Source organism: Diceros bicornis, chromosome 17 (assembly GCF_020826845.1).
Source record: "Diceros bicornis minor isolate mBicDic1 chromosome 17, mDicBic1.mat.cur, whole genome shotgun sequence".
Taxonomy (NCBI): Eukaryota; Metazoa; Chordata; class Mammalia; order Perissodactyla; family Rhinocerotidae; genus Diceros; species Diceros bicornis.
Window position 1 is genome coordinate 47,165,522 of NC_080756.1, and position 16,792 is coordinate 47,182,313.

The 16,792-nt window shown below is 38.8% G+C and overlaps 1 pseudogene; it reads left to right on the plus strand.

Annotated features, from left to right (window-relative positions):
- The first annotated feature begins 7,715 nt into the window (after positions 1-7,715).
- On the plus strand, positions 7,716-8,233 carry LOC131415571 (zinc finger protein 280D-like; annotated as a pseudogene).
- The last annotated feature ends 8,559 nt before the right edge of the window (positions 8,234-16,792 follow it).

Genomic DNA, 16,792 nt, shown 5'->3' on the forward strand with positions numbered 1-16,792 from the left:
AGACCACTGTGCTCTCTGAAACCTTAAAGATGGTTTTCTGCCAGTCATATTAAATATGTAGCTTTGGTAGGAGTATTAATTCCTCACAGTACCTGTTCATGCATCATTTCCTTTAAATGCTAACCATGTGAAAAGTAATTCACCTTCCCCTTTAACTCCTTTCTTCCTCTTTAACCTCTGATTGTCTTCTCTCTCTTTTGCTTTTCTCTTTCTCCTGTTTCTGTTAGTGGCAAGAGACCCCAGTTGGTTATTATTCACTGCATACAGTTGTTAAATTGCACCCAGAGTGAATGTCAGCCTGTGATGCAAGAGCTGCGGCGTCAGCTCCATCTTAATGACCACCCCAAGCTTCCTGGGGTGGAAAGCACTAAGGAGCCATCCACTGCAAAACACCCTCCCCATGTAAGGGGCAGTTGCTCAGGGGAGAGGTGGGCAGCCCCATTATGTGGGGCTGGGTTAATTCCTGCTCATTAGTTGCCCACACCCTGGCCCCGCGTGTCGGGTGCTGTTTTCATCTCTGTCTGTTTGCCCTGCACGGTATGGCAGAGCTTTGCCATCCCGATGGCATGGGCAGTCAAGCCTGCCGTTTTCCATCTAAAAGCTGTCTTCATGAGGAGATGGAAAAACACAGAGGAGGAGAATGAAAGAGCCCTGAGTGAACAGGTACCTGAATACCTTCCTCTGTGTGTCTGCAGTTCCTCCACCTCCTGCAAGGGAGAGACCACAGCAATTGACCCCCAGCATCCTGTATGAAATCTTTGCTGTCATGCTGTCATTGTGGGGGTGCCTGTGAGTACACTGGGGTGGAGGAGGAGGCTCAGGCCTAGATTAGGAGTCCTGACAAAGGGCGAGAGAAGAGATCATCTTCCTTCAAAGCTATAGAAGACAAGGGACCTCCCAGAAAGCCAGAAGATCGGATTTTTATTTATGGCCTGAGGTAAGCAGGTAGCCAAGAACTGTGAAAGAATAATAAATATTGACATAAACTGTACAAATGTTGTGGGTTCGTTCCTGGTTCCCAGGCTGTGAGGTCAGAGCAGACTTCTGAGAATAATTTGCTTTCCTAGCCGGTGCCCCCTTGCAGCTCACTTCTGGAGGTTCTCCCCCTGCCCTACTCCCCGTCTCCAACTTCTACAAAAGCCTTGCTGTTGACTCTCAGAATCTGATCCTTTCCTAAGGTCCCCTTGAGGCTGAACCACCTATGTGATCATTCATTCTTTCCTTTATTCAAAAATATCATTTTATTCTGCTGTAGCCTCATTATCTCTTATTTTTTTCTTATAAATTCTAGGCTAAATGCTAGAGATATAAAAAGGAATGGGATACCATTGTTTTCTGGAGGCATTCCTGGTCTAGTTCGGGGGACAGACAAGACTCAACACGGTACTAAGTGTCACAGTAGAGGTATCTACAGGGTCTCATTTGAGAACTGAAATGGGCCTGGAGGAGGACCAGCCCAGGGAAATGCAGGAAGGGTTGGAAATGCCGTTTAAATGGAGGTCATGCTGGAACTGACTAGATAAGGAGAGAAGGGAAGGGTGTCCTAGGCTCCCCACAGCACAAGTTAAGGTGTGGAGATGTGAGAAGGCAAGACGCATTTGGGAACCTTCAAGTAAAGGGCCATAAGTTTGGAGTAGATGGGGTCCTGATGGGTCATGCTGTGAGAGGACAGTGAAAATCTATGAAAGATGCGAACCGCAAAGATCATTTTATGTCATGCTAAGGGATTAATTCAAACTCTATCCTGAGAGCTTCGGGAATCCACTGAAGAACCTTTAAACAGAGCAGTGACAGTGAAATTTGCATTTTATAAAAAAAAATTCCTTGGGAAACAGTGTGCAGGAGGATTGCTCAGAGCTGTGTGACCTGGTGGCAGAGCTCATTTAGAGGCCTTCACAGTGATCCTGGCCAGAAAAGACGAAGGGCTGAGCTAGAGCAGTGGCAGGGGTATGAGGCTGAGGGAGGACCCGGGTGAAGGGATTAGCTATGCACAGGAGGAGGCTGCACCTGCTCTGGGACCACAGAGAAGGGAGAGAGAAGGCTGCATATTGCTAGAACAATTATGTCCACATATTTTTCCCATTTTAAACAAATTCAATTCAGTTTTCATCCTTCCACCTAACACCAAGGCATTATAATGGTATCGACTCTTGTAAATACTCTCTGGAAGAAACTTGGGGGTGTTTATTTGTGTGTCCTATTAGTTTTATGAGACTCTAAGCTCTTCAAGGAAGGGTGCACAATATATTTATCCATCTATTATGTGCAGCATTCAGCACACCAGGGATACTTAATAAGCATTTAATAATAATATCTGAGCCCCAGGAGCATTATTAGATTTGTCAGTGAAGGAATAAGTAGGTTTGGAAGCTGTTTGTCTAATTTAAATTTTATAAAAAGAAAAGTCTCAATTGTTTGAACTTTTGAACATATTAAAACCCACTCCTGAAATATAATATTAAACAGCTTCTGCTCTTGGTTTTCCCAAGTAAATATTTTAGTTGGCTTAATCGGAGATTGTTTCTTAAAATATAGGAGGTGGTATTTCTCTATTCAATAATCTCTGACAATCAATCAACTTGTCTTTAGAAACAGTTTTTTACAAAGATGGTTGACATTTTCTAATTCAGGTTGCTTTTCTCTCTTCTGATTTTTATATAAATCAGAATAACCACCATCAGTTTATCTCTTATTTGCAACATCTTTTTCTCTCTCGTATTCACTTCCTTGTCACATTTATCTTTTACTACTCCTGAGTATTCCTCCATACCTTAAGGCCCTCTTCTTCTCCACTTTCCTCCTGAGTCTTTCTAGTCTCTGTCCCAGTTTAATGACCAGTAAGACGTCAGCTATCAGGCCAGTGGATACAATGTATTTCCACAGTGCATCAGGGCTGGGCGCCAGACCGTGCTGTGCCCCTGTCCGTTATGACGCATCCTTTCCCTGAGACTCGGATAAGCCAGATCAGAAAGTTTTACTGGATTTGAGAACAAAGCTCAGTATTTCCTGCCCTCCCCTTACATTTGGGCTCTACGTCACTGGGACACATAGCACATATCCAGTGGCCCTAAACTGAGGGTACTATTATTACTAACCATGGCAATATGAACAATAGATTTTTGACTCCCTGTGTTGAATCCAGGTAGTCCTTATCAAAGATAAGTCTCATGAGTGGGTAGTGTTCATCTTTATCTACTTGGGTTGTCTTACAGCCAATCTTGGGTTTTCATATGGACTTCTACACATGTAGAAGTAGTAAGTCAACTTTAAATGAAGCCCTATGTAACATGGCCTGCCTGGGCCATGGAATTTGGAGCTCCAAAATTTTGCCCTTTGTGCTGCCCCAGGATCAATGGCTTTGATCCAGCTTAAGGAAGGTAGAAGGAGAGAGGGAAGCATCTTTACACCGCTTTCCTGGAGCCTGCCCTAGTTATAGAATATGAACTAGTGCTTGTTTATACTACACATGGTGTGTACACAGAGTCCCAGGGCTCCTTCCCCTGATCACGTCCACTACTTACTGAGTATTTCTAGATTCCATTAAAGTGGTCCTTCTCTTCTGGAGTGGTCCAGCAGTGTGCTTTGTGTTGGGCACTTATCAGACCACTTTGAATATACTTCCTACAATTCCAGGCAATCACTGAATACACTGGGGTGCATTTTGTGAGAAGTCTCAAGCAAGGGGATATGACTTGAAACAAGTCATATAAAAGACTGTAGAAGGAAATGGTGGTTTTTAACTTGTAGGAGAAAAGATCAGGGCAGGTCATGACAGTTTTCTTCAAGCATTTGAAATGTTGTCATATGGAAGGGGATTAAAGTTGTTCTGTGTCTCCCCAAGGAGCAGAACTAGGTGCAAAGTAAAGGGAGACCGAGTTCAATTCATTATAAGGAAGGACTTTAGAGTGTGAGAGTTAAGAATTTTTGCCTTAGAATCAAGCTGCTTGAGTTTAACTCCACCAGCTGCCAGTTACTAGCCATATAAACTTGGGTAAAATTTTGTAACTCTTCTAATCTTTAGTTTCCTCATCCATAAAATGGGGATAATATTAGTATCTATCTTATGAATCGTTATGGTCATCTGATGACATAATGCCAATTAAATGCTCTTATCATGATGCACAGCAAGTGCTTGCTAATGCTGGCAATTATTAACAGGCTGAACTATCTCAAGATTGCATATGGGTTTAACAAGTTTCCAGCATTTCTTATTACAACTGAGCATTATAACTTTTTTTTCAAATTTGAAATTCTTTGGAATGTTTAGATGTGGTTTTCTTATTTTTTCCTTGGCTGAGGGGGGTTGGTAGAGAACTGGGAATACTTAGCTTCCAGAATAATTTAAATGGCATAGATATTCTCATGATGTTTAGGAAAAGGAAAGTATACAGTGTCATGAATTCAGAATAACTGGAGCATGGGATAGGATGGATGAGGATGCCATTCTGACCTGGTGAAACTTGAATTAGGATTTTTTAAAAAATAAATTAAGTTTTAGGATTTAAAATATCATACATATTTCCAACTAAGGCATCCATGGGCAGTAATAAGTAAAATGCCATTCATGCACACTTTTTTTAAGAAAAGGATGAATTGTTTTATCCTGCATTTTAAGAAACATTGAAATAATAAATCTCATTTTTAATTTCTTGAGTTCTTGTTTATCCACTTTTTTAAAAAAAATTGAGGCATAACATACACACAGTAAAGTGAGCAAATCTCAAGTGTATAGCTCGATGAAGTTTTACATATGTACTCACCTATGCAACCCTCACACAGATAAAGATATAAAACATTTCCGACAAGCCAGAGTTCCCTCATGCCCCTTTCCAGAACAATACTACCCCGTTCTGATTAACCACAATTCAGACTTCTGTCAACCTTAGATTAAGTTTTGCCTGTTCTTGAACTTCACATAAAGGAAATGAAGCAGTATGTACTTTGGTGTCTGACAGCTTTTGCTTAACATCTTATGTCAGATTCTTTCGTATTGTTGCATGTAACTAGTTTATGCAAAAAGCTTCTTATTTCTAAATGGTTTTCCATATTACAAATAAATCTTTGGAAGAAATGTGAGTCTGGAAGAAGTCTTACACAACTTCATATCCCTATCCTTTGATTTACAAATGAAGCATCTGAGACTAAAAGATACTACATAGCTTCCATAGATAACTAATGGCCAAGTAACACAGTATGCTATGTCTTCACAGAGATAGATCTATTGCAAATAATATTCTCAGTAAGAGTCATGCAGATAGTGTCTAAATTATGCATAGAAAGTGTGAATTATTTAAAATGACAGATTACTAGGATACAAATTAATCCTATTCACTATTGGGTTGTATACACATTTTGACAATGACATTTTTAGAACAGTTTATTCTGATTATCCAGATAAGGAAGTCATTCTCATCACACCCACTCACACAAGTCATAAAGCCCTATGTACAACAAAATGGAATTGATTTTGCCAGACTGAATCTTAAACACACACATTCTCTCTTGCATGTGTGTAGGTGGGCTCACACACACATTCACAACCACACATACACCACCTACAACAGACCATGTGAAAACCACACATTTCCTAGGATATAATCATTCATCTCTATATTACCAAGTGGATAATTGTCTCTCCACAACACTTTTGTTCCTGAAACTCAAAATGTTGTTCTTGTAATTGATTGAATGTAGCAAAACTATATAATAAGGAGATGGGAGGAGAGGGAAGGGTGGTAGTGAATTGCCCTTCAGTGGGCAGTGCAGTTTAAGCTTTGATACTGAGGACAGGAGGTAAGGCTCTGAGTGCCTGTGAATTTTTTTATAGTTAGGATTTGTTTGTAGTTGTTTGTAGATGGAATACATTATGTGACAGAAGTATAAAGAAATGCCATTTCATCTCCGGGAATATGGCAATCTGACTATTTAGGCTAATCCTCTGGCTAGAAACAAATGAAAATACTGAGTAAAAAGGATGTGGTCTCAAAAGCATCAAATTGCTTTAAGAAAATGAGGAATCAGGAGGCCGAAATCCAAGACAGGGAAAAGCACTGGGAGCTCCATTTACCCAATGGTATTTGCTGATCCTAGAAATTGAGCTGCAGTTTTGATGGCCTGGCAGGAGAGGGCAGAAAACAAAGCTAGGAACTCAGTCCAAGTGGGGAGCCCAGGAAAACCCTCCCATATTAAGCTGGAATCTCTAAACCAGAAATACCTGCATCACATCCCCAGGCAACTGTATGGAGAGCTGCCTTGAGACTGAGCAGAAGGGGGTGGGGGTAGGGAAGTGACAGAAAACATGTCCTTGAGAAGTTGCAACCACAGCTGGCTCTCAGCCCATCAGAGTACTTGCAACCCATATTTGCATAAATGGATGGTCAAGAACCCTCCAGCAGGAAATTTAGTTTGAGATGGTTCGGGGTTCACAGTACTCTTAGACACCTGGTAGAAGCAAATGCAAAACTTGGGAGGAAGACACATTCATCCTAGACTCCAGGGAACTACCTCCTTCCCTCCATTTTCAAGGGTACAGAGCAGTACTGTCAAAGAAAACCAGCACACAACAAACCCAGCATGAACCAGAAGAAACAACAGAGCACAGAGCTACCAGCAAAATCTCCAGACTTTGGCATCATCAGACATAAATTATGAAACAACCATACTTATGTATTTAAAGTAAAAGGTAAGCTTAAAAATATCTCTAGGAACGAGGAAAGTATAAAACGTATTCCAGAAGATTTTTTTTTTTTTTTTTTGCCGAGGAAGACCAGCTCTGAGCTAACATCTATTGCCAATCCTCCTCCTTTTTTTCCCCAAAGCCCCAGTAGATAGTTGCATGTCATAGTTGCACATCCTTTTAGTTGCTGTATGTGGGATGCTGCCTCAGCATGGTAGGAGAAGTGGCGCAGTGGTGTGCCAGTACGTGCCCAGGATCTGAACCCCGGCTGGCCAGTAGCAGAGCATGTGCACTTAAGCGCCAAGCCATGGGGCTGGCCCCCAACTTATTATTATTATTTTTTGTGAGGAAGATCAGCCTTGAGCTAACATCCCATGCCAATCCTCCTCTTTTTTGGAGAGGAAGATTGGCCCTGGGCTCACATCCATGCCCATCTTCCTCTACTTTATATGAGATGCCACCACAGCATGGCTTGACAGGAGGTGCATGGGTGCATGCCATGGTGCGTGCCCGGGATCTGAACCCTGGAACCCTGGGCCGCCAGAGCAGAGCACACACGCTTAACCACTGCACCACCCGGCGAGCCCCCAGAAGATTTTTAAAAGAACCAAGTAGGGATTTCAGGATAGCTGCCCTTGGCCCTGCCCCACTGCTGGCATGTGGCTCCTGGGCCTTCGAGGGCCCACGGAACGGTGCACACGCGCATGTGCTGGTGCCCGCCTCCCGCGTTGCCAGAAAGGGAGCCTGGAACGCTGAGGCCCGCCCAGAGCCTACCCAGGAGGCAGCGCGCCGGCTCCACGAGAACCCCGCCCTACCCGCGGCTCGGAGGCCTGCTCCACAGTGGCAGTCGCCATCTTGTAGTTTTTCGAGCACCTCCTTGTCTTCCTCCGCTTTCTCCTCCTCCTCAGGGATGCAGTCAGGCGGATCCGCTCTGCTTACCGTTAAGTGCCTGGGACGTGCAACTTAAACTGACAAAAGACAAATTAACAGGAGAGAAGGAAGGAAAACTGAGATATAACTTGCAGCCTCGTCTGGAGTCGCACGTACTTAAGTGACAATTTACAGAAAGTCAACTCTGCAACTTGATGGGCGACAACCCTTTTCAGTCAAAAAATAATACAAAAATGGCAAAACTTTTTATGGAGTGTGAAGTAGGAGAGCTGGAACTGTGGCAGAAGAAAGTGCAAGGCTGAGGAGGAGGAGGATGTTGAGCCGATCTTTGTTGGAAAGATATGAAGTTCAAAACCAGTAATTTCAAATATTTTGAACAGAGTAAACCCCAGCACACATTAGAGGGGAGTAAAGAATGGAGTACTCAGTCGAGGTATCACTGCTGCATTCAAGCCTACAGGTCAGGGCTACGTGAACCCAACATCAAATCCAATGGCTGCCTCCCCAGTAAATTTTCATCTTGAATCTAGATCTTCGCATGGTTCTGTTGGCGGTCAGCCTTTGTCTAAACCTGTAAGTCTTTCTGAAACTACACAGTCAGCTCAGGGATACATTGGATAATCAATTTCAACAATACCCAGTTAAAATTTTGGATTATCTGGATAGTCATCCAGTAGAAGCATAATCAGCATCAGAAAATGTCACCACCTTTATGATAGCTCAACCAGGAACTAACTACCCAACCTGTTCATAAATCAGGTAAAATACTTCAACGTGCAGGGGCTGGGCTGGTGGCAGCGTAGTGGCTAAGTTCCCCGTGCTCTGCTTTGGCGGCCCAGGGTTTGCAGGTTCGGATCTGGGCGTGGACCTACCCACCGCCCATCAAGCCATGCTGTGGTGATGTCCCACATACAAAACAGAGGAAGATGGGCACAGATGTTAGCTCAGGGCCAATCTTCTTCAGCAAAAAGAGGAAGATTGGCAACAGATGTTAGCTCAGGGACAGTCTTCCTCACCAATAATAATAATGACAAATAATTAAAAAAAATAAAATGCTTAAATTTAAATTAAAATAAAAATATGCTTAAATAGGTGTGGTATTGAAAACTGTGCTGTTAAAGCATGAGTAAAAGTTATACTCAGTAATAAATAGTGCATAATGATAAACTGTTTAAGATTATAAACTGGGCCAAGTGTTCTTAGTTCTTAATTGGGAAAATTGTTGAGAGTATTGTAGCTTTTTATTCTGAAAGTAAACCTTCATAGTTAGTTTAAAAAACTCTTAACAAAAAGTAATAGTTAATAGTAATAGTGAATATTTATTGAACTGTTCATATTTGTAAGGCTTTGTTCTAAATGCTATACATAAATTAATCTCATTTAATTCTTAAACGTTCCTGTGAAGTAGGCACTACTATTCTTATTTTGTAGTTGAGGAAACTGAGGCTCACAGAGGTTAAGTAATTCCCTTGAGGTCACATAGCTGGCAAATGATAGATCTGGGATTTCAATACAGACTAACCCGTAGTTTAGATGTATATGCATACATACATACATATATGTTGTGTGTAAAGGTATACTTAAAAAAAATAGAAGCATTTCCTTAGTGCAACAGTTTTCAAAGTGTAGTCTTCAGTCCTCTGGACTTCCCCCTAGACTCTCCCATGGGTTTGGGAGTCAACCCAAACCCATTGGGAGTATTGTCATGATAATATAAAGATACTATTGGCCTTTTTCACCATGTTGGCATTTGCATTGATGATGCAAAAGCAATGGTGGGTAAACTGCTGGTGCCTTAGTGTGAATCAAGACAGTGGTACCAAGCTGTAGCAGTCATTTTTGTATTAGTCACCACCATGCACACACAGTAAACAATATTACAGTCATACTCAATTTCTTTGATGAAGTATTAAAATGTTATTAATTTTGTTATCTCTCTACCCTTGAATATGTGTCTCTGCAAAATATTTTGTGTGATGAAATGGATATAATGCATAAAGCACTTCTCTGAAGTATTGTGGTCATCTTGAAGAAAAGCACTTATGTGATTTAATTGTGAGCTAAACTATTCACTTTTTAAAATAGAAGACCATTTTTACTTGGGGAAAAAAAGAACCAACTGGAACTTCTAGAAGCAAACAATAAAATAACTTAAAGTAAAAACTCATGTGATTGATTTAGTGGCAGATTTATATACAGCTGAAGAGAGAATTAGTGGACTGGAAGATGAATCAGAAGAATTATCCAGAAGGCAGCAGGGAGAGACCCTCCCCACTATCCCTCTTGAGAAAAGAAAATGTGGAAAAGAGGTTAAAATATGTGGTGGATAGAGTGAGAAAGTAAATACCTTCTCTGCATGTGAGCAGAGTTCTAGGAGTGGTGAGAGATAATAGGTAGAAACAATATATTTGAAGAAATAATGCCATAGATTGCATGCATTGATCCCATGATTGCATCATAATGATAAAAAGTTTAGTTTACCAGAAATATGTAACAATTTAAAATTTGTATATACCTAAAAATATGACCTTAAAATAGCTATATCTATCTGTATTTATCTACTTCTATATATAAATTAACAGATTGATAAGAAAAAATCAAATGTGCAGATTTAGGAGGTATAATGAATACTAAGAAACACAAATAAATGTATTTTTAACTTATATTTCCAAATGGTTTCTGCCTTAAAATTATATCATAATATTACAGGAGAAAATTACATAAAGAATAAAGAAGTCATAGAAAAACAGTAGATTATTATAAAGAAATGACCAGCAGACTAACTCCTGTCTTTTCGACAGCAACAACAGAAGCCAGAAGACAGTAGAAACTTTATGTGCTGAGAGAAGATAACTGGTACTTTAGAATTTTATACCAGTGAAAATATCTTTTAAGAATGAAGTAAAAGTTTAAAAAATTAAGCCAAATAAAAACTAACATTTTAGTCACCAGCAGACCTTCGGGACACTCTAAAGGTCATACTTAAAGCAGAAGCCCGAGATGAAGGGTCTGAGATGCAAGATGGAGTGAAGAGCCAACAATGAATGTGTGCCTGAACCTTAATGAATATTAACCGTTTACAACAATAACCAAAATGGCCAATAGTGATCAAATTAAAAGTGAGAAAAGTACACAATGCCAAAATATATAAATTAAGTGGGGAGGTTAATGGGGTTAAAGTGTCTTAAGATTCTTATATTGTCAGAGAGAAAAGTAAAGATATTAACTTTAAGCTTCAATAAAGTAGACACGTTTTAATTTCTAGAATAATCACTAAAATAATAGAAACCGAGAGTATAATTTACAATTAGCAGATGGGAAATAAAAATAATAAAAATATTCAGTCATGCAAAAGAAGGCAAAGAAAGAGAAAAAAAACAAAACAGGAGAGGTAGAACAAGTAGAAAACACAAAATAAGATGATAAATTTAAGCCCATTAATTATAGAAACCAAAAATGGTCTAATTAAAAAAATTATCAGATTGGATTTAAAAAATCTAATGATATGCTCTTTACAAGTGACAAATCTAAAACATAAGGATACTGAAAGAATGAATATAAAAAGTTGGAAAAATATATACCATGCAATATTAACCAAAAGAATGCTGATAAAGCTATATTAATATCAGACAAAATAGATTTTAGACAGATGGGTCACTTCAATGATTAAAACTTTGGTTTACTAAGAAGATATAAAACTTTTAGATTATGTGAACTTAGTAAAGTGACTTCAAAATATATGATATAAAAATTAACAGTTGCAGAAGGAGAAATAAAAACATTCACAATTATGATAGGTAATTTAAAAAAATACTCACACCCGCTGATAGAACAAGCCAACAGAAGATCAATATGAATATAGAAGATTTGACCAATATGATTAACAAACTTAATATAACAGACATGCAGAACACTACAGTAAAAAGCTGCAGAATACAAATGTTTTTTTCAAGCATATATGGAATATTTTAGGAATTGATCATTTACCAGAACTTAAGTCACATCTCAGTGAATTTCAAAGGATGAAAATGAAGGTCAAAAAGACCTTATTTTATTTATTTTTTTTGGTGAGGAAGATTAGCCCTGAGCTAACATCTGTTGCCAATCCTCCTCTTTTTGCTGAGAAAGATTGGCCCTGGGCTAACATCCATACCCATCTTCCTCTACTTTATATGTGGGACTCTGCCACAGCATGGCTTGATAAGCAGTGCGTAGGTCCGTGCCCGAGATCTGAACCTGCAAACGCTGGGCCACCTGATGCGGAGCCCGTAAACTTAACCACTAGGCCACTGGGCCAGCCCCAAGACATTATTCTTTTTGATTACAGTGCAATTAAGCTAGAAATCAATAACAAAAGGATAACTAGAAAATCTCATATATTTGGAATTAAGTAAGTGATGTATCAAAGGAGAAATCATAGTAGAAGGTTAGAAACTGTTTTGAATTGAACAATAATAAAAATGCTACATATCAGTACATAATAGGATGCAGATAAAACAGTCCTTAGAGGAAAATTTATAGTTTTTATAGTTTATATTTAAAAATAAAAAGATTGAAAATTAATAAGCTAGACATCTGTCTGGTGAAGTTAGATAAAGGGAAATACAATAATTTAGAAAAGTCTAGAAGGAAGGAAATAATCAAGATAAGAGTATAAATGAAAGAAATTGATAATAAACATATATAGTATTAAGAAAGTCTAAAATTTTTTTTTGAAAAGAATCTTACACATTTACAAATGTCTAGCAAGGCTGGTCATGGAAAATGATAAAAGGCACATGTAATCAATCTAAGGAATGAAAAAGAGGATAACAATAAATGCTACATAAAATAAAAAGATAAGTTATAAAATATATGCTAATGAATTTGAAAGTTTAATTGAAATAGAAAAATTATTATAAAATATGTCACCAATTGTTGTTATTATGTGTTGTGAAGATGGCTCTGACTCCTGGTGACCCTGTGAATGAATAATGTCCACAATGTCCTGTCCTCAGTGGCCCTCCTCAGCTCTTGTAGACTCATGCCTGTGGCTGCCTTTATGGAGTCAATCCATCTCGTATTTGATCTTCCTCTTTTCCTGCTGCCTTCTACTTTTCCAGAGAATCCTGCCTTGTCATGATATCCTGCTTGTCCAAAATAGGACAGCCTCAGTTTGATCATTTTTGCCTCTAGCGATAGTTCAGGTTTATTTGCTCTAGGACCCACTTGTTCATCTTTCCGGAATTCCAGGGTATCTGCAGAGATCTCCTCCAACACCAAATTTCAAATGAGTCCGTTTTCTCCTGTCAGTGCTCTTCACTGTCCAGCTTCCGCACCCGTACATAGTAACTGGGCATGTGAGGGTGTAGATAATCTTGGCCTTGGTCTCTAGTGGCACTTCCTTACACTTGATTATCTTTCCTAATTCTTTCATTGCTGCCCTTCTAAGGCTCAGCCTTTTCTTGATTTCTTGGCTGCAGTCTCCATTTAAATCGATGACTGAACTAAAGTAAACAAAATCTTTAACAATTTCCATGTTTTTATTGTCTATGTGAAAGTTACATGGTTCTTCTATAGTTGTGATTTTTGTCTTCTTGATGTTCAAATGCAGTCCGTCTTTGGCACTGTCTTCTTTCACTTATGAAACAACAGAAGTTGTTTCAAGTCGTTGCTGCTTTCTGCCAGCAAGATGGTGTCATCTATGTATCACGCCATCTACCAATTTTCAATCCTTCTTCCTCTGAGTCTAGCCTAGTTTTTCATATGATATGTTCTGCATACAGACGGGAGATAAAATGCACTCTTGTCTGACGCCTTTGCCTCTAGGAAACCATTCTGTCTCTCCGCATTCTGTTCTGACAGTGGCTACTTGTCCACAATACAGGTTACACATCAGGACAATCAAGTCCTGAGGCATGCCCATTTCTTTCAGAGCAGCCCATAGCTTTTCAACATCCACACAGTCAAAAGTTTTACTGTAGTCTATAAAATTTCTTCAGAAATTCTTTGGAGCACTCTAGTGGCGAACAAATACTCACAATTAGATCTCACGTGCTTCTCCCTTTTCAAAATCCAGCTTGGACATCAGGCATTTCTTGCTCCATATGAGCTAAAAGCCTTTGTTGCAGTGCCTTGAGCATCACTTTACTTGCCTGGGAAATTAGAGCAATGGTCCTATAGTTACTGCACTCCTTGTCATTTCCTTTCTTGGAGATTGGGATAGATATTGAGCATTTCCAGTCTGTAGGCCGTTGTTTTGTTTTCCACATTTGTTGGAATATTCTTGTTAGGATTTTGACAGATTCAGTTTCTATGGCTTGAAATAATTCTATTGATGCCCCATCTACCCCTGGTTACTTATTTCTTCCCAGTACTTTCAGGGCAGCTTTCACTTCACCTTCTAGAATTACAGGTTCTTCCTCATAGGAAGTCTTCTTCAAAGGAATCTGTCATCCTTTTGTCTCTTCTGTATAGATTTTCAGCATACTCTTTGCACTTTACTTTTACTTTCTCCTGATCAGATTATGTGCTTCCCTGTTGGTCATTCAGCATTCCTAATCTAGGTGAAAGGAAAGTCCTATGTGGTACAACACACACAATTGGAACATGGAACATGAGAAGCATGAACCAAGGTCTAGAATTGCTCTAAAATTATTTGGAAGAATGTACATAAATATTTTATGAACTTTTTATATGTATGTTCCCCAATAGTAAAGAAAGGAAGCCCTAAGCTGTTTATATTTTGAGTATATTTGAAAAAAATCATAGAGGGAGAATATTTAAGGGTGATATGAATAGATTTAAAAATAGAGACAGAGAAAGATCATTCTGGGATTGGAACATCTTGAAAACAGCCAGAAAGTGGGAAAACAGGCCTGTTTGAGTCCTATCAGTAGTACCCATATCCTTTAGGGGAAGGTGGAGAATTGGTGGGAAATAAGGCAGTTATGTAAACTTGAAACAGTTTTGAAATTATTCTTCAATTACAAAAAAAAAAAACTCTTTGTAGGTACATCGTCTTCTACAAAGCACATCTATGGATTTCTTGAAAGAAAACATGACCATGGTTTTATCTGCATTAGCATCGGACAAAATAAGAAAAGTTTTCAACATCTTAACATGCTGTTCTTTGTTTATATCACCTAACAGGAAGTGGATAGTTGGCAGTTTCCCCGTTTGATTTATTTAATTATAGATGAATCCTTTGGTGTAACTTATTATTTTGACGTATAGAATAATCATATCTAATGTTTATAGATTTCTTAATGTGTATCTGGCACTTTTAACCACTGTGCTCTGTTGCCTAGCAGAGCTTCTTGGGGCAAAAGGAGACACGCCTTTAGATATTCCTGCCTATTTTCATTTTCATTTGGATTGAACATGGCTTATGTAAGGCACCTTCCCAATTGCCCTACAACTAAACACACTTCGACTTGGCACTGACCCACTTACTTTTGTCAGATCCCAGTGTCTTGTCTTATTTCTACTGAACATTCCAGTATTATTTTTTGCAGGGGGGGAGGGGTTGTTTTTCCGTTTTAAAGAAACTCCTTTTTTATTTTTTTTTTAACTTTGAAAGAGTTAGGGGCCCTACACAAGTTAGTGTCATATTAAATTTAATTAATGTGGTCTTGATTCCAGCTTCCAAATCTTTGATAACGTATTTTGGGTTGAGTCAGACAGTGTTGAGTTCTAAATTTGTCTCCACCTTATAAGCTAATTTGACCTAAGGCAAATTATTGGTTTCTCTGAATTTTACGTTTTCTCATCTATAAAATGAGGAAAATAATTCTTAGATAAGCCTAGCACAGTACCTGACAAAACATAATTATCAGTGAGTGGTGGTAATAGTAATAAGTAGTAGTAACAGTAGTAGATATTATTTGCACTAGGAAAAATGCCAGAAAATGCAATGGGCAAAGAAAGACCACACTTGTACTCTACCTCTTGAATTCTCCTCACGTCCAGCAAGCAGGATCATCTGGCCACATGGTGACTATATAATGGCAACAAAGAGAAGTTCTCCTCTGTGGTTAAAATTACTAGCCTGGGCATCAGGCAGGCCTGGGTTCAAATCCTTACTCTGCCATTTATTAGCTATGTGACCTTGAGCTAGTAACTTAACCTATCTCTAAAAAGCTTTGAATGTTAAATGCATTTATCTGTATAAATGGTACAGCATAGTGGCTGGCACATAATTAATTATTCAATAAATGATTATTTATTATTATTTTCCCCAGGAATAGTTCAATTAATCGAGAATATAAGGAGCTAGAAATAATGATCTGGAAAATCCCTCCATTTCAGTATCTGACACTGATGGGTCCTATTTGCAGCCTGTAGATTTGGTTAGCTCAGAAAGGAGAGAAGGAGAGTAACAGAAGCAACCCTTGTGTGTATTTATTGTCATTGTTTCTTTTTCATCTCTCTTTTCATCCTCATTAAAAACAAGCTTTGTTGGCAGAGCCAGTGCTGGTTTAAGCTAGCGCTTGCTTTGTTATGAAGCGAGATGGCAGTGGGAGGTGAGAGGTAGGAGGATGGACAATAAGGACCAAGTTATTTATTTATTTATTTTTATTGTAGTAAAAAACACACAACATAAAATTTATCGTCTTGATCATTTTTAAGTGTGCAGTACAGTAGTTTAACTATATGCACACAGTTGTACAACAGATCTCTAAGACTTTTTCATCTTGTGAAACTGATACTCTATACCCATTGAATAACACTCTCCTTTCTTCACTTTCCCCAGCCCCTGGCAACTACCATTCTATTTCCTGTTTCTAAGAGTTTGATTACTCTGGATGCTTCATATAAGTGCAATCATGCAGTATTTGTCATTTTACAGTGGGCTTATTTCACTTAGCATAATGTCCTCAAGGTTTGTCCATATTGTAGTATATAATAGGATTTTCTTAGTTTGGTAGGTCCATTTTAAATTTTTCGAGGAACATCTATACTGTTTTCCGTAGGGGTTGCACCATTTTACATTCTCACTAACAGTGCTCAACAGTGCACAAGGGTCCCAATTTCTCCACATCTTTCCCAACACTAGTTGTATTCTGTTTTTATTTATTTACTTATTTTTTATAATGGCCATCCTAAAGAGCGTGAGGTGACATCTCATTGTGGTTTTGATTTGTTCCCTGATGATTTCTGAGGTTGAGCATCTTTTCATATTCTTATTGGCCATTTGCATATCTTTGGAGTTCTTTGTCTACTTTTCAGTTGGGTTACTTGTTT